The following is a 14,843-nucleotide window of genomic DNA, read 5'->3' as shown; positions in this document are numbered from 1 at the left end:
CTCAGTGTGGCACGTTGTGAGCTCTTAGATCTGCTATTTTCAGCATGCAACCAAAAGTGTAAAATAAAATCAGGCATTACGACGCCATCAATAATATAAATCAATTAAACATACCTATTAATTTAAAGTAAAATCTGGTGAGAAGACACCAATTAATAGATAAACAATAAATTATATCTATTTTGTGATGATAATTAGAAAGGACTGTAAATAAATACCTTCAAATAATCCAGCAGGGACACCAAATACCTTGCTGTATTTACCTTAAAAACGAGTGAGTAGCCCTTTAAAATTGAAATGACAGTCACTGTACCAAAAAATAGAAAGATACCTTTAAAAATGATTTGGAGGCAGATGAAATAAAGTTCAGAGAAAAGTTTAAGGTTTTAACAATTATTTTAGTAGGTATAAAGTCAATTTACACAGAGAATGTGCTACATGGTTCAGAATATTTGATACATCAATATAATTTAGAATAATCAATTGTTCCAAGATGGATTCCAAAATAACCACTGAACTGAACCCCACTCTTCACAGTGTTGTTCCAGGCTAAATAAATACTGCAGATCACGTCAGATGTGTTGATATAATTAAAGTTCATTGGCTGGAGCTGATTCATGTCCGCAATGTCCGATGACAAGACCATGGGGTTGGCGGTCTCTCATTAGTCCAACGCACCAGTGTTGTTTTTGGCAGCAGATTTCTATTTTAGTTTTAGTCATAGTCTCTTGAATAGTTTTTACTTAGTTTTAGTCACATTTTAGTCACATGGAATGTATTAGTGTTAGTCTAGTTTTAGTCTACTAAATGTCATAAGATTATAGTCGACTAAATCTACAGGTGATTTAGTCGACTAAAATGTATTTTGGCGGGCCTTGATGCCGTCATAATAACAGATTTTACACTTGCTGAAAATAGCCGATCTACAAGCTCACAACGCGTCGCAGCGCGACGCGTTGTGAGCTTGTAGATCGGCTATTTTCAGCATGCAACCAAGTGTAAAATGACTTATACTGGATCACTTGTCCACTAGTCCCTTCCTAACATTTTAGTCTAGTTTTTATTTGCCGAAATTGTCAGTATATTTAGTCTTAGTTTTAGTCATCATAGCACAGTTTTCATTTAGTTTCCATTTGTTTTCGTCAGTGGAAAAAGGTAGTCGACGAACATTTTTCGTCTTAGTTTTACTCGACGAAAACAACACTGCAACGCATTGATGATGAGGATGGCGTAGCGACGTATAGGTTCATCTTCCTCGGTTCAGTCATTGACAGCCATAGACCCGGAACGCACAGAGGCTGGCGTTGCTATGGCAACCTGTTGATAACTTCTTTCCCTGCACTGAGCTACTAGGCCAAGGTCAAACTACACTGATAACACACTGAGTTACTAGGCCAAGGTCAAACTAGACTGATAACACGACAGCTGCACGTTGAATTAAAAACAGCGCCTACCATAACTTGGTGACTGAGAAGAGACAGTATATGGCGACTGAACAAGATATTAAATGGGACAGATGAAAACATATTTGGGCCATAAACATGGATGACATGACATTAATGATGATAAGGGGAACAACCCTGTGTAAACAGGCAGTATAGGCTAAGAGTAAAATGATGATATGGGAGAATAAGGTGACAATATGAATGACCTATATGGAACACTGGGCATTAGTTTGTAAACAGATAAGACATCATTATCTAACTCTTTATAGATCTGCTATTTTCAGCATGCAACCAAGTGTAAAACTGCCTCCCCCTGGCCAGCCGGGGCGCCTGATGGAGGGGAAAGGAACTGGTCTCTATACTGCCTCCCCCTGGCCAGCCGGGGCGCCTGATGGAGGGGAAAGGAACTGGTTGGAATAACGTGTTCCTTCCACGCGCTACGTCCAACCAGGGAAACTCCCCCCTGTCAGGTGTAAAGGAGCAACTTGGACACTCAGGCATGAAGGAAGCATGAGTTCAAGTCCGTTGCTCTCCCCTTGTCCCCCATATATGGGGACTAGGTTGGTCTCCCCTTGTCCCCCATATATGGGGACTAGGTTGGTCTCCCCTTGTCCCCCATATATGGGGGACTAGGTTGGTCTCCCCTTGTCCCCCATATATGGGGACTAGGTTGGTGGAGGGTGTGTAGAGCCCAGGATCACATTAGATGATTGACACAGGGGTGAAAAATGGGTTACAAAATCGTGGGATAATATATATATATATATATATAAATAAATGAAACTAACACTAAAAGATTCCAGATGACTAAAATATGACAAAATATAAACATTTAATTAAAAGCCTATAGAGGGGAACCCAGACTTTCCTCCTGGCCTTATTGACCATGGGTTTAATTATTGGACAGATAGCGGTATAACAATGTTAGAAAATCTTTTTACCGGTCCTATACTCATGTCATTTCATCAAATACAACAAAAATATGACCCACATCGCAGACATTTCTTCAGATTTTTACAGGTGAGGGATTCCATTCTCAGACGCACAACACTGTCAACTAATTCAACTACCTCTCCGATTGAGAGAGTGTTTCACAAGAGGCTTTATAAGGATTCTGCATGGCATGTTAAGATCCAATACAACTGTTGACACACAAGATGCTAAGAGGAGATGGGAAAGTGACCTTGAGGTTGAAGGTGGCTCAGGAGGTAGAGCAGGTCGTCCAATGATCCATGGGTCGGCGGTTCGAATCCCGGCTCCTCCTCCTCCTGTCTACATGTCGAAGTGTCCTTGGGCAAAGACACTGAACCCCAAATTGCTCCTGATGTGCTGGTTGGTGCTTTGCATGGCTTCCGCCGCAATCGGTGTGTGAATGTAATGCACAATCTATGTAAAGCGCGTTGGATAAAGGTGCATGCTATATAAAAATGCACCATTTACCAAGGTCAGCAGTTGAATGAGATCTTTAATATGGAGTTTGAACCTGACCCTATGTGTGTTTGATTCTTGGGCTGCCTGATGATGACAAGATTGTTAACAAGTTCCATACACGTCTGTTTAATCTCTTAACTTATGCTGCTATAGGAAAAATATTCTGTTGTTGTATGTATATGCATATCTTTTATTTTCTTCAATTTTCTCTGGAGTTATTAACCCATCTAGACTTTCAAGCACCAAACTGCAAATGTGTTCATATTTGTATATTATTTTTGTATTTAATGTTTTGGTATATGTGTATAACTGTGTCCTTTGTTCCACTACATGCCTGAGTTGAGCGGTCTGTTTTTTTTTCCTGTCCTGTCTCGTCTTCAATAAAAATATTATTGAATAAAAAGCCTATTCAGAAAACTACGACTAAAACCAAATCAAAATGTCCTGTCGAAATCTACACTATTATTATTATAATACATTCTTTCTTTTTATCTTATCCCATTACTACAATTATACATCTTCCATGCAATATGTTTTGTCCTATACTTAATATAAGCTATTATAAATTATAATTTTGTATGTATATCATATATCATGATTACCGGTATCCTTATTTACATTATTAGTTTATTTTTCTCCTCCTTTTCTTTTATCAATATTTCAGCCCATTAATGAATTAAGCTGATTTATAAACACTAGCGTTTGTGTTTGTCTGTTTGACATTTGAACATTTTTTAACCTAAGACTTTTGACCTTTACCCTAATAAAAGTAGGTACAATAATTGTAAAATATGTTTTTTTTGTGATCATTAGAATGTCTAGAACATGTTTTATTCATTATTGTGAAAGATATCCTCCAAATGTAAATTATTAATTTATTATATTATTATATAATTATTATATAATTATTATTTTTTCATCAAACTTTATTTTTATTTTTTTTAACATCTTTTTTAGTCTTAGTCCTAGTAGTACAAAGTAGTAGTAAGGTTGAAATCTATTTTTTGCAAGTAGAAATTAATGCGTGTGTTAGAGGGTTAAGCTGAATGTTCATCACCGAAGCTGTGTGTGTGAACGTGTGCACTATAAAAAAAAAAAAAATACAAATAAAATGACCAAAAATGTCCGTCGACTACCTTTTTTCACTGACTAAAACTAAATAAAAACGAAATAAAAACGAATCTATGATGACTAAAACTAAGACTAAATATACTGACAATTTCGTCAACAAATAAAAACTAGACTAAAATGCTAGGAGGGGACTAGTGGACAAGAGATCCAGTTTTATGCTGGGTTGCATGCTGAAAATAGCAGATCTACAATCTCATGCGACGCGTTGTGAGATTGTAAATCTGCTATGTTCACCATGCAACCAAAGTGTAAAATATGTCATTACAACGACATCAAGGCCTGTCAAAAACACATTTTAGTCGACTAAATCAACTGTAGATTTAGTCGACTAAAATCGTATGACATTTAGTCGACTAAAACTAGACACTAAACACTAGAACATTCCAGGTGACTATAACATGTGACTAAAACTAAGTGAAAACTATATGACTAAAACTAAAATAGAAATTTGCTGCCAAAAACAACACTGGTGACTCCAACACCAGACCCCCCCCCCCCCCCTCAGAATGGACCAGTCCAGTGTGTGTGTGTGTGTGTGTGTGTGTGTGTGTGTGTCAGATCAGAGTAAAGATGGCGTCGCAGCAGCACACACACACACACACACACACACACACAGAGCCGCAGCATCGATGCTGTTGTGAATAAAAAAAAGTGACACTTTTTTTCTCCTCCTTTTTAAAATAACCCCAAAAACAAAGGGCTTTTTAACGGTTTATTATCGAACACCTCCAGTGGCTCTCCCTCACACCGAGGCTCCTCCACTCCACCACGCCGAGGGACCCCCTGCCCTGCCCGGGGAGAGGGACCCCCTACGCCCCGGTAAGTAAAGGACCAAAACACCACGGTGGTGCTTTTTTTAACAAACATGGAGATGAAACTTTAAGGGGAGAAAAAAAAGGGTATTTCTTTCCCCTCTCTCTCTCTCTCTCTCTCTCCATGTCTCTCCTATGTCTCTCTCCCTTTCTGCGTGTTGGCTGCACAAACACAACCAGTCAGTCCGTGCTAGCTTCTTAGCTAGCTGTGTTTGTGCGTGTGTGTGTGTGTGTGTGCGTGTGTGTATGTGAAAACTCTTTGAATTTGAACTCAATAGAGTGTCCACAAAATAAAACATGGAACCAAATGGACCCGTCCGTCGTAAGTTACGACGACGGGTCCATTTGGTTCCATGTGTATTCGTGGACAGAGTTGCTGTGTTTGTTTTTTTTTTGGGTAGGGGGTTCGTGTTGTTATAGGACCCTGGCTCCCTCGGTAGGGGGGTCCGTGTTGGGTGGACCCTGCCTCCCTCGGTAGGGGGGTCCGTGTTGGGTGGACCCTGCCTCCCTCGGTAGGGGGGTCCGTGTTGGGTGGACCCTGGCTCCCTCGGTAGGGGGGTCCGTGTTGGGTGGACCCTGGCTCCCTCGGTAGGGGGGTCCGTGTTGGGTGGACCCTGGCTCCCTCGGTAGGGGGGTCCGTGTTGGGTGGACCCTGGCTTCCTCGGTAGGGGGGTCCGTGTTGGGTGGACCCTAGCCCCTCTCGGAACCCTACATAAAGCTTTTCTGAAATTTTGATGAGTTTTATGTAGGGTCCCTGTTCATGACTATATTTTCGTATGGGAATTCTGGAACGCGGATGATAAACATGCTCTCTAAGATCGAATCTGCGCCGTTTGACGGCCTTTTTTTGTTTGCGTTATTCTGAATTCGGGAACTTTAAGTACCCATACATACCGCTGCGAATATCTCCTGTGGCGCGGAAGCCGTTAAGTATTTTTAATCTTTGTTTGACCGATTTGGTCGCTTTATTTCTTCTTGTTTGTTTACCGTTTATTGTACCGCCTCCCGGTGTGCGGTTGGCTTGTACCGGCTACGTCCCTGCCTCTGATCTGCTCTGTCATAGCTATAGCGCCACTAGCTAGCCAGATAGGCGGTACAATGAGGTGTCAATAAACAAGGAAGGAAGAGGAGAATCAAAGCGACCAAATCGGTCAAACAAATAAAAAAAATACTTAACGGCTTCTGCGCCACAGGAGATATTCGCAGCGGCATGTATGGGTACTTATACTTCACATATTCAGAAGCCCTCACACGAAAAAAAGTCGTCAAAGAGCGCAGACAGGCCGTAAACACGGTGTTTATGTTTTATGTATGTCCGCGTACCAGGTGGCAGGATACTGCTGGAACAGGACCCAATGGTCTGGGTCTAAAAAATTTCAGAAACTTCAGTACCATTGGGTTCTGCTTGGAGGGCTAGGACCCTGTCTCCCTCGGTAGGGGGTCCGTGTTGTCAGGACCCTGTCTCCCTTGGTAGGGGGTCTGTGTTGTTAGGACCCTGTCTCCCTCGGTAGGGGGTCTGTGTTGTTAGGACCCTGTCTCTCTCGGTAGGGGGTCTGTGTTGTTAGGACCCTGTCTCTCTCGGTAGGGGGTCTGTGTTGTCAGGACCCTGTCTCCCTCGGTAGGGGGTCTGTGTTGTTATAGGACCCTGTCTCCCTCGGTAGGGGGTCTGTGTAGTTATAGGACCCTGTCTCCCTTGGTAGGGGGTCTGTGTAGTTATAGGACCCTGTCTCCCTCGGTAGGGGGTCTGTGTTGTCAGGACCCTGTCTCTCTCGGTAGGGGGTCTGTGTTGTCAGGACCCTGTCTCCCTCGGTAGGGGGTCTGTGTTGTTATAGGACGGACCCTGTCTCCCTCGGTAGGGGGTCCGTGTTGTCAGGACCCTGTCTCCCTCGGTAGGGGGTCTGTGTCGTTATAGGACCCTGTCTCCCTCGGTAGGGGGTCTGTGTCGTTATAGGACCCTGTCTCCCTCGGTAGGGGGTCTGTGTTGTCAGGACCCTGTCTCCCTCGGTAGGGGGTCTGTGTTGTCAGGACCCTGTCTCCCTCGGTAGGGGGTCTGTGTCGTTATAGGACCCTGTCTCCCTCAGTAGGGGGTCTGTGTCGTTATAGGACCCTGTCTCCCTCGGTAGGGGGTCTGTGTTGTTATAGGACCCTGTCTCCCTCGGTAGGGGGTCCGTGTTGTTAGGACCCTGTCTCCCTCGGTAGGGGGTCTGTGTTGTTATAGGACCCTGTCTCCCTCGGTAGGGGGTCCGTGTTGTTATAGGACCCTGTCTCCCTCGGTAGGGGGTCTGTGTCGTTATAGGACCCTGACTCCCTCGGTAGGGGGTCTGCGTCGTTATAGGACCCTGTCTCCCTCAGTAGGGGGTCTGTGTAGTTATAGGACCCTGTCTCCCTCGGTAGGGGGTCTGTGTTGTTATAGGACCCTGTCTCCCTCGGTAGGGGGTCCTTGTTGTTATAGGACCCTGTCTCCCTCGGTAGGGGGTCTGTGTTGTCAGGACCCTGTCCCCCTCGGTAGGGGGTCTGTGTTGTCAGGACCCTGTCTCCCTCGGTAGGGGGTCTGTGTTGTCAGGACCCTGTCTCCCTCGGTAGGGGGTCTGTGTTGTCAGGACCCTGTCTCCCTCGGTAGGGGGTCTGTGTTGTCAGGACCCTGTCTCCCTCAGTAGGGGGTCCGTGTTGTTATAGGACCCTGTCTCCCTCGGTAGGGGGTCTGTGTCGTTATAGGACCCTGTCTCCCTCGGTAGGGGGTCCGTGTTGTTATAGGACCCTGTCTCCCTCGGTAGGGGGTCCGTGTTGTTATAGGACCCTGTCTCCCTCGGTAGGGGGTCCGTGTTGTTATAGGACCCTGTCTCCCTCGGTAGGGGGTCTGTGTCGTTATAGGACCCTGACTCCCTCGGTAGGGGGTCTGTGTTGTTATAGGACCCTGTCTCCCTCGGTAGGGGGTCTGTGTTGTTATAGGACCCTGTCTCCCTCGGTAGGGGGTCCGTGTTGTTATAGGACCCTGTCTCCCTCGGTAGGGGGTCCGTGTTGTTATAGGACCCTGTCTCCCTCGGTAGGGGGTCCGTGTTGTTATAGGACCCTGTCTCCCTCGGTAGGGGGTCCGTGTTGTTATAGGACCCTGTCTCCCTCGGTAGGGGGTCCTTGTTGTCAGGACCCTGTCTCCCTCGGTAGGGGGTCCGTGTTGTCAGGACCCTGTCTCCCTCGGTAGGGGGTCTGTGTTGTCAGGACCCTGTCTCCCTCGGTAGGGGGTCTGTGTTGTTATAGGACCCTGTCTCCCTCGGTAGGGGGTCCATGTTGTGTGGACCCTGTCTCCCTCGGTAGGGGGTCCGTGTTGTCAGGACCCTGTCTCCCTCGGTAGGGGGTCTGTGTTGTCAGGACCCTGTCTCCCTCGGTAGGGGGTCTGTGTTGTCAGGACCCTGTCCCCCTCGGTAGGGGGTCTGTGTTGTCAGGACCCTGTCTCCCTCGGTAGGGGGTCTGTGTTGTCAGGACCCTGTCTCCCTCGGTAGGGGGTCTGTGTTGTCAGGACCCTGTCTCCCTCGGTAGGGGGTCTGTGTTGTCAGGACCCTGTCTCCCTCGGTAGGGGGTCCGTGTTGTTATAGGACCCTGTCTCCCTCGGTAGGGGGTCTGTGTCGTTATAGGACCCTGTCTCCCTCGGTAGGGGGTCCGTGTTGTTATAGGACCCTGTCTCCCTCGGTAGGGGGTCCGTGTTGTTATAGGACCCTGTCTCCCTCGGTAGGGGGTCCGTGTTGTTATAGGACCCTGTCTCCCTCGGTAGGGGGTCTGTGTCGTTATAGGACCCTGACTCCCTCGGTAGGGGGTCTGTGTTGTTATAGGACCCTGTCTCCCTCGGTAGGGGGTCTGTGTTGTTATAGGACCCTGTCTCCCTCGGTAGGGGGTCTGTGTCGTTATAGGACCCTGTCTCCCTCGGTAGGGGGTCCGCGCCGTTGGGACCCCCTGGGGCTCGGGTGGTCCCTCCTCCACCTCACTTTGAGAACCACGATAATATCATAATAACGTGACTGACTGAAGCTATTGTCTGTCTGTCTCCAATACATCCAGTCTGCTTTTAAGAACAGTCCCTGAGGCTAATATATAAAGGTTTTACATTATAGTGGGTTGGTTCTGCTGTGATGAATTGAAGATGGTGGACCCTATAGCTGATGTAAACAAGTCTTTAATAGTGCTTTTTGCTGGTTTCATCCTCTCATATTGACCTGTACTGTACTGTACTGTACTGTACTGTACTGTACTGTACTGTACTGTACTGTACTGTACTGTACTGTACTGTACTGTACTGTACTGTACTGTACTGTACTGTACTGTACTGTACTGTACTGTACTGTGTGGTTTGAACTGTAACCCACTCTACAAACTGAATACGAATTTCAATCAATGCTGCATTGGTTCTAAATGGGTTCTAGTTGGTTCCTGCTCTGATTTAATTGAAGATGTAGGACCCTAGCTGATGTAAACAAGTCTTTAAATACTTAAATAGTGCTTTTTGCTGGGGTTTTTTAAAAATCCTCGTAGCAGTTTTTGTATTGGCCTGTGTACGTACACACACACACACACACACGCACACACGCACACACACACACGCTAATTCAACTGACTGCTGTCTCTCTATATATCTGTGCATTGTACTAAAACTAAACTGTATGTGATTTAGTGGCCCTGCTGCTCAGTGTCTCACTCTGTCTGCCTTCTATTGAATGTGACTGCTGTTTATTTACCCTGATTATTGTCTGTCAGTCGCACTGGATATTTAAAGGGAAGCGTTTGTCTGCTAAAGGTCTCTCTGTTGCAAATTCACTCTCCCTCGGGGGCTGTGTGTGTGTGTGTGTGTGTGTGTGTGTGTGTGTGTGTGTGTGTGTGTGTGTGTGTGTGTGTGTGTGTGTGTGTGTGTGTGTGTGTGTGTGTGTGTGTGTGTGTGTGTGTGTGTGTGTGTGTGTGTGTGTGTGTGTGTGTGTGTGTGTGTGTGTGTGTGTGTGTGTGTGTGTGTGTGTGTGTGTGTGTGTGTGTGTGTGTGTGTGTGTGTGTGTGTGTGTGAGAGACTTGGCTCATCTTCTAGTAGCGAGATACTTCGATAATCATAGCCATATCGGCCGATATTCACTCTGATCGGTAATGTAGATCTGCTATTTTTCAATAGCTAAAGCATAACATGATGCTATAACACCAAAAGGGGTTCCCGTTCAGGATGGGTTTTAAGGAAGATCGGCATGCATGTCACCGTGTGTTCTGTTTGTTGACTTTTCGCTGACTTAATTCAAGATTTCAATTCGAATATAGCAACAGATCCACAAGCTCAAACAACCGCGTCGCAGCTTGTAGATCGGCTATTTTTGCTACGGCAGTAATATATGGCCCTAGGGAGTGAGTGTGGAAATATATTAGTGGCCCTCTCCATCGTCAAAGTTGCCCAACCTTGGTGTAGAGACCCTTCCAGGTCTATACATTAAAATGTGACCAGTGCCAGTGGTTTAATATACAAGGGGGCCATGGTCATTTTTCAGTTCTTTACATATTATGAAACTGCACACTGTAACCTTTCATATGATGTATTGGTCATTGAAATTGGGGGGGAAATGAAGAAGATATGACCATTTGAAACTTGTTGAACTGGAAACCCCAAAGTACAGAATTTGCTCATCTAATATTTCAGCAGTGATCTGTGACTTTAGGGGGCGCTGTTTTCCCTTCATTCCTCCATTATTCAACCAGCAGTGTTGCCATGTCTGCTTATTATAATTAGTTGGCCTTGTTTCTAAAGAAAAATAATGCATAGTCCTACTGTACCAATTTTATAATAATTTATAACCTGTTCCTAAAAATGTATTTGTTTTTAAATTGTAGTTGATTATGGAGAGTTGGTAACCAAGTGGACCCTTATTAGATCAGGCCTATGTAAATGTTCCAGATGAGTAGCCTACAAATACAATAGCTATATTAGCCTGTTATTATTATTTGTCTGCAGAAAATAATGTATGCCAGGGTCCAGGGACAAGATTTGTATTGTTGTAGATCGGCCATTTCCGCTTATTTTGAGCTTGTTTTCATATTCCGGGTTGCTTATTTCTCAGAACCTGGGAACCCCGCGATAGCTTTTTACCTACGTTTAGCATTATATTGATATCAATCCTGTAGCTAGAACAAGTACATATCGCGCTATATTACATATCGATGTGATCTGCGTTATTATGACCTTAATTTTCATGGCAGGTATATTCCAAAGTAACTAATAATAGCCACGTTATGGTGACATAATGTTACAATGTTTACAATGTTTACATTGTCTTCTTCTTCTGCTATTGGAAACAGGAAGCATGTTCCATTGTTCTGATTCACCAGTGCCCCCATCAGGAACATTAGCCTTAGGAGGACCGAAAATAAACACACTTTTTACAAAATACGATGGTTAATACTTCTTTCTCTGCTATTTCTGTTAGCCAGTTAGTAAAAGACTAGTATTATCTTCAAAAACGATTGTGTACAAAAAAGCGGATTTTAGCGGAATTTGCATACTTTGAAAGGAAAGCTGATTTTCTGATTAGCATTGGTTAGCATTGCTTAACCCAATTGTTAAAACATTAAGACAAGTGACTTGTTTAAGCAATTACAATGACTTAATAACACTAAAACGATTTTCTGATGGAATAAAAACATTCTTTAACATTCCAACTGTGTTAATGTGGCTAAAAACGAAAACCACCAAAAAAATTAATGAATTGTATTTTCATCTATAACTGTATATCAACTGTGCCGACTTGTGGTTGAAATCACTGGCCTGGGACACACATGGTTCAAATAGCCGATCTACAAGCTCACAACCAACCTGTCGCTGTAGATTGGCTAGTTGTTGGAACTATTTTAAAATCTTAGTTAGCTCTATGAGTGTTAAGGCCTATTCATAGTCTGGATTTTCGGTGGTGAGGTGACCACCGCTCCGGTGGTGAGCTGACCACCGGAGCTGAAATAACATTGAGCGGTGGTGAGTAAAAACAGAGAGAAGGGCTGGAGCGGTGGTTTGCTCTTCACCGCAGCTCGTGACGTCATGTTGTAGTTCGGTGGTCACCTAACCACCGAAAATCCAGACTATGTATGAGCCTTTAAGGGTCAGTGTCTGCTGAAGCCCTACACAGAAGACTTTTCACTTCCGGTTAATTTCCGGTTTTTCGCTCGCCCAGCAGCTCAAAACTGTTCGTACGGCCGTGAAGAATAAGATGGCTGAATATTTCATCAGTGCATAAATGCGTTAACAACACCATCTTCTCTCAGACGGGGCTGTCCGTCCGTCCGTCCGAGGCCAAACAACGCATGTGAGTCTGTCTGGGGAGGTCCTCTGTGTGGGGAAAGGGTTGTTGTATTGCTATAGCCAGGCCTGAGACATGTGAGTCTGTCTGGGGAGGTCCTCTGTGTGGGGAAAGGGGTGTTGTATTGCTATAGCCAGGCCTGAGACATGTGAGTCTGTCTGGGGAGGTCCTCTGTGTGGGGAAAGGGGTGTTGTATTGCTGTAGCCATTAGCCAGGCCTGAGACATGTGAGTCTGTCTGGGGAGGTCCTCTGTGTGGGGAAAGGGGTGTTGTATTGCTGTAGCCAGGCCTGAGACATGTGAGTCTGTCTGGGGAGGTCCTCTGTGTGGGGAAAGGGGTGTTGTATTGCTGTAGCCATTAGCCAGGCCTGCGCGGTGCGTTAGGGCCGTCGTCATGCTATAGCAGACAGACAGCGTGTTGTTTCAGAATGCACACACTCCGTGCGGTAGTGTGGTGTCGTCTAATAACCCATTCTGACCTGAGATCAGATTCTAAACATCCTGACAGTTTTCTGAAAAAGCTATGTTTCTGTGTCAGTCGTTCTTCGATTTTTCAAAAAATATCAGATCTACAAGCTCGTAGCGCGCCACCGAGTGGCGCGCTACGAGCTTGTAGGTCTGCTATTTTTCAATAGCTAAAGCATAACATGATGCTGACACCAAAATGGGTGCCCGTTCAGAATGGGATAAAGCTGTTGTCCTGCTGGGACACGGCGGGAGACGGTGATGGATTCTGTACGGAGGGGCTCTGCTCTGCCTCCGGCCCCCCCGGCGGCGGCGGCGGCTTCTGCTTCTTTTGAACGATGCAACTTGGGAACCTAATACGTTGTCTCAGCACCTGTTTTAACCCATTCTGACCTGAGATCAGATTCATACCAGGTTTCCACTGGACACACACTGGTCTGATTAACTGTCAGCCGGTGTCCCACATGGAGGTCTGTGTGTGTGTGTGACTGTGTGTGTGTGTGTGTGTGTGTGTGTGTGTGTGTGCCTGTGTGTGTGTGTGTGCCTGTGTGTGTGTGTGTGTGCCTGTGTGTGTGTGTGTGTGTGTGTGTGTGTGTGTGCCTGTGTGTGTGTGCCTGTGTGTGTGTGTGTGTGTGTGTGTGTGTGTGTGTGTGTGTGCCTGTGTGTGTGAAGACTGCAAACTGAAAAGTGTACTTGTTGGCAATCAATTCGGGCCACTCACTGGCAGAGCCTGATTGGTTGAGCCTCAATTGGCTGAAGGCAGAGGCTGGAAATTGCACAGGTGAAAGGAGTTGGCCTCATTAGGCCCACTGGCAGAGCCTGACCAGGTGAAAGGAGTTGGCCTCATTAGGCCCACTGGCAGAGCCTGGCCAGGTGAAAGGAGTTGGCCTCATTAGGCCCACTGGCAGAGCCTGACCAGGTGAAAGGAGTTGGCCTCATTAGGCCCACTGGCAGAGCCTGACCTAGAGCCTTTTGTGGTGGTTCTAGAGAACCGTGGGTCCGACCGACTCGATACCGGGCACTGCCCTCCCTGTGGGGGTGTGGAACACGTGTGGCGAATGTGAAGTCGGTGGGGCGAACGGTTACGTGCATTACAACCGTACACACACGTACACACACACGTACGCACGTACGCAGAGACATGGCGCAATTATAGTAGGATGGGAAGTGTCTTGAGTCAACTTGTTGTGATTTCACACTTTTAATAAGTGCTGATGGGAAAACCATGCATGTGCATACTCTGTATTGATTGAGTTTTTAGCAGAGGAACTCAAGGTAGTGAACCAGGGACAATGTTTTTCTTTCAATGTTTTGAATAGAGCGCCGAAGTCCCCTCGATTCCCCTGGTTCACGGAAGTAATGTCTCTATGGAGAATAACATGGGCTCATCTTAATATCGTTTCATATAAGCGTTGTGGTCCAAAAATAAACAAGCTGTCTCTGCGTTATTGTCTGGGAGGTGTCTCTGTATCGTTATATTGTCAGGGAGGTGTCTCTGTATCATTATATTGTCGGGGAGGTGTCTCTGTATCGTTATATTGTCGGGGAGGTGTCTCTGTATCATTATATTGTCAGGGAGGTGTCTCTGTATCATTATATTGTCAGGGAGGTGTCTCTGTATCATTATATTGTCAGGGAGGTGTCTCTGTATCGTTATATTGTCAGGGAGGTGTCTGTATCGTTATATTGTTGGGGAGGTGTCTCTGTATCGTTATATTGTCAGGGAGGTGTCTCTGTATCGTTATATTGTCAGGGAGGTGTCTCTGTATCGTTATATTGTCAGGGAGGTGTCTCTGTGTCGTTATATTGTCAGGGAGGTGTCTCTGTATCATTATATTGTCGGGGAGGTGTCTCTGTATCGTTATATTGTCAGGGAGGTGTCTCTGTATCGTTATATTGTCAGGGAGGTGTCTCTGTATCGTTATATTGTCAGGGAGGTGTCTCTGTATCGTTATATTGTCGGGGAGGTGTCTCTGTATCGTTATATTGTCGGGGAGGTGTCTCTGTATCGTTATATTGTCGGGGAGGTGTCTCTGTATCGTTATATTGTCGGGGAGGTGTCTCTGTATCATTATATTGTCAGGGAGGTGTCTCTGTATCGTTATATTGTCAGGGAGGTGTCTCTGTATCGTTATATTGTCGGGGAGGTGTCTCTGTATCGTTATATTGTCGGGGAGGTGTCTCTGTATCATTATATTGTCGGGGAGGTGTCTCTGTATCGTTATATTGTCGGGGAGGTGTCTCTGTATCGTTATAT

The sequence above is a fragment of the Protomyctophum parallelum genome, assembly GCF_964188405.1.
Source record: "Protomyctophum parallelum genome assembly, chromosome: 10".
NCBI classification, from domain to species: Eukaryota; Metazoa; Chordata; class Actinopteri; order Myctophiformes; family Myctophidae; genus Protomyctophum; species Protomyctophum parallelum.
This window is presented reverse-complemented; position numbering follows the sequence as displayed.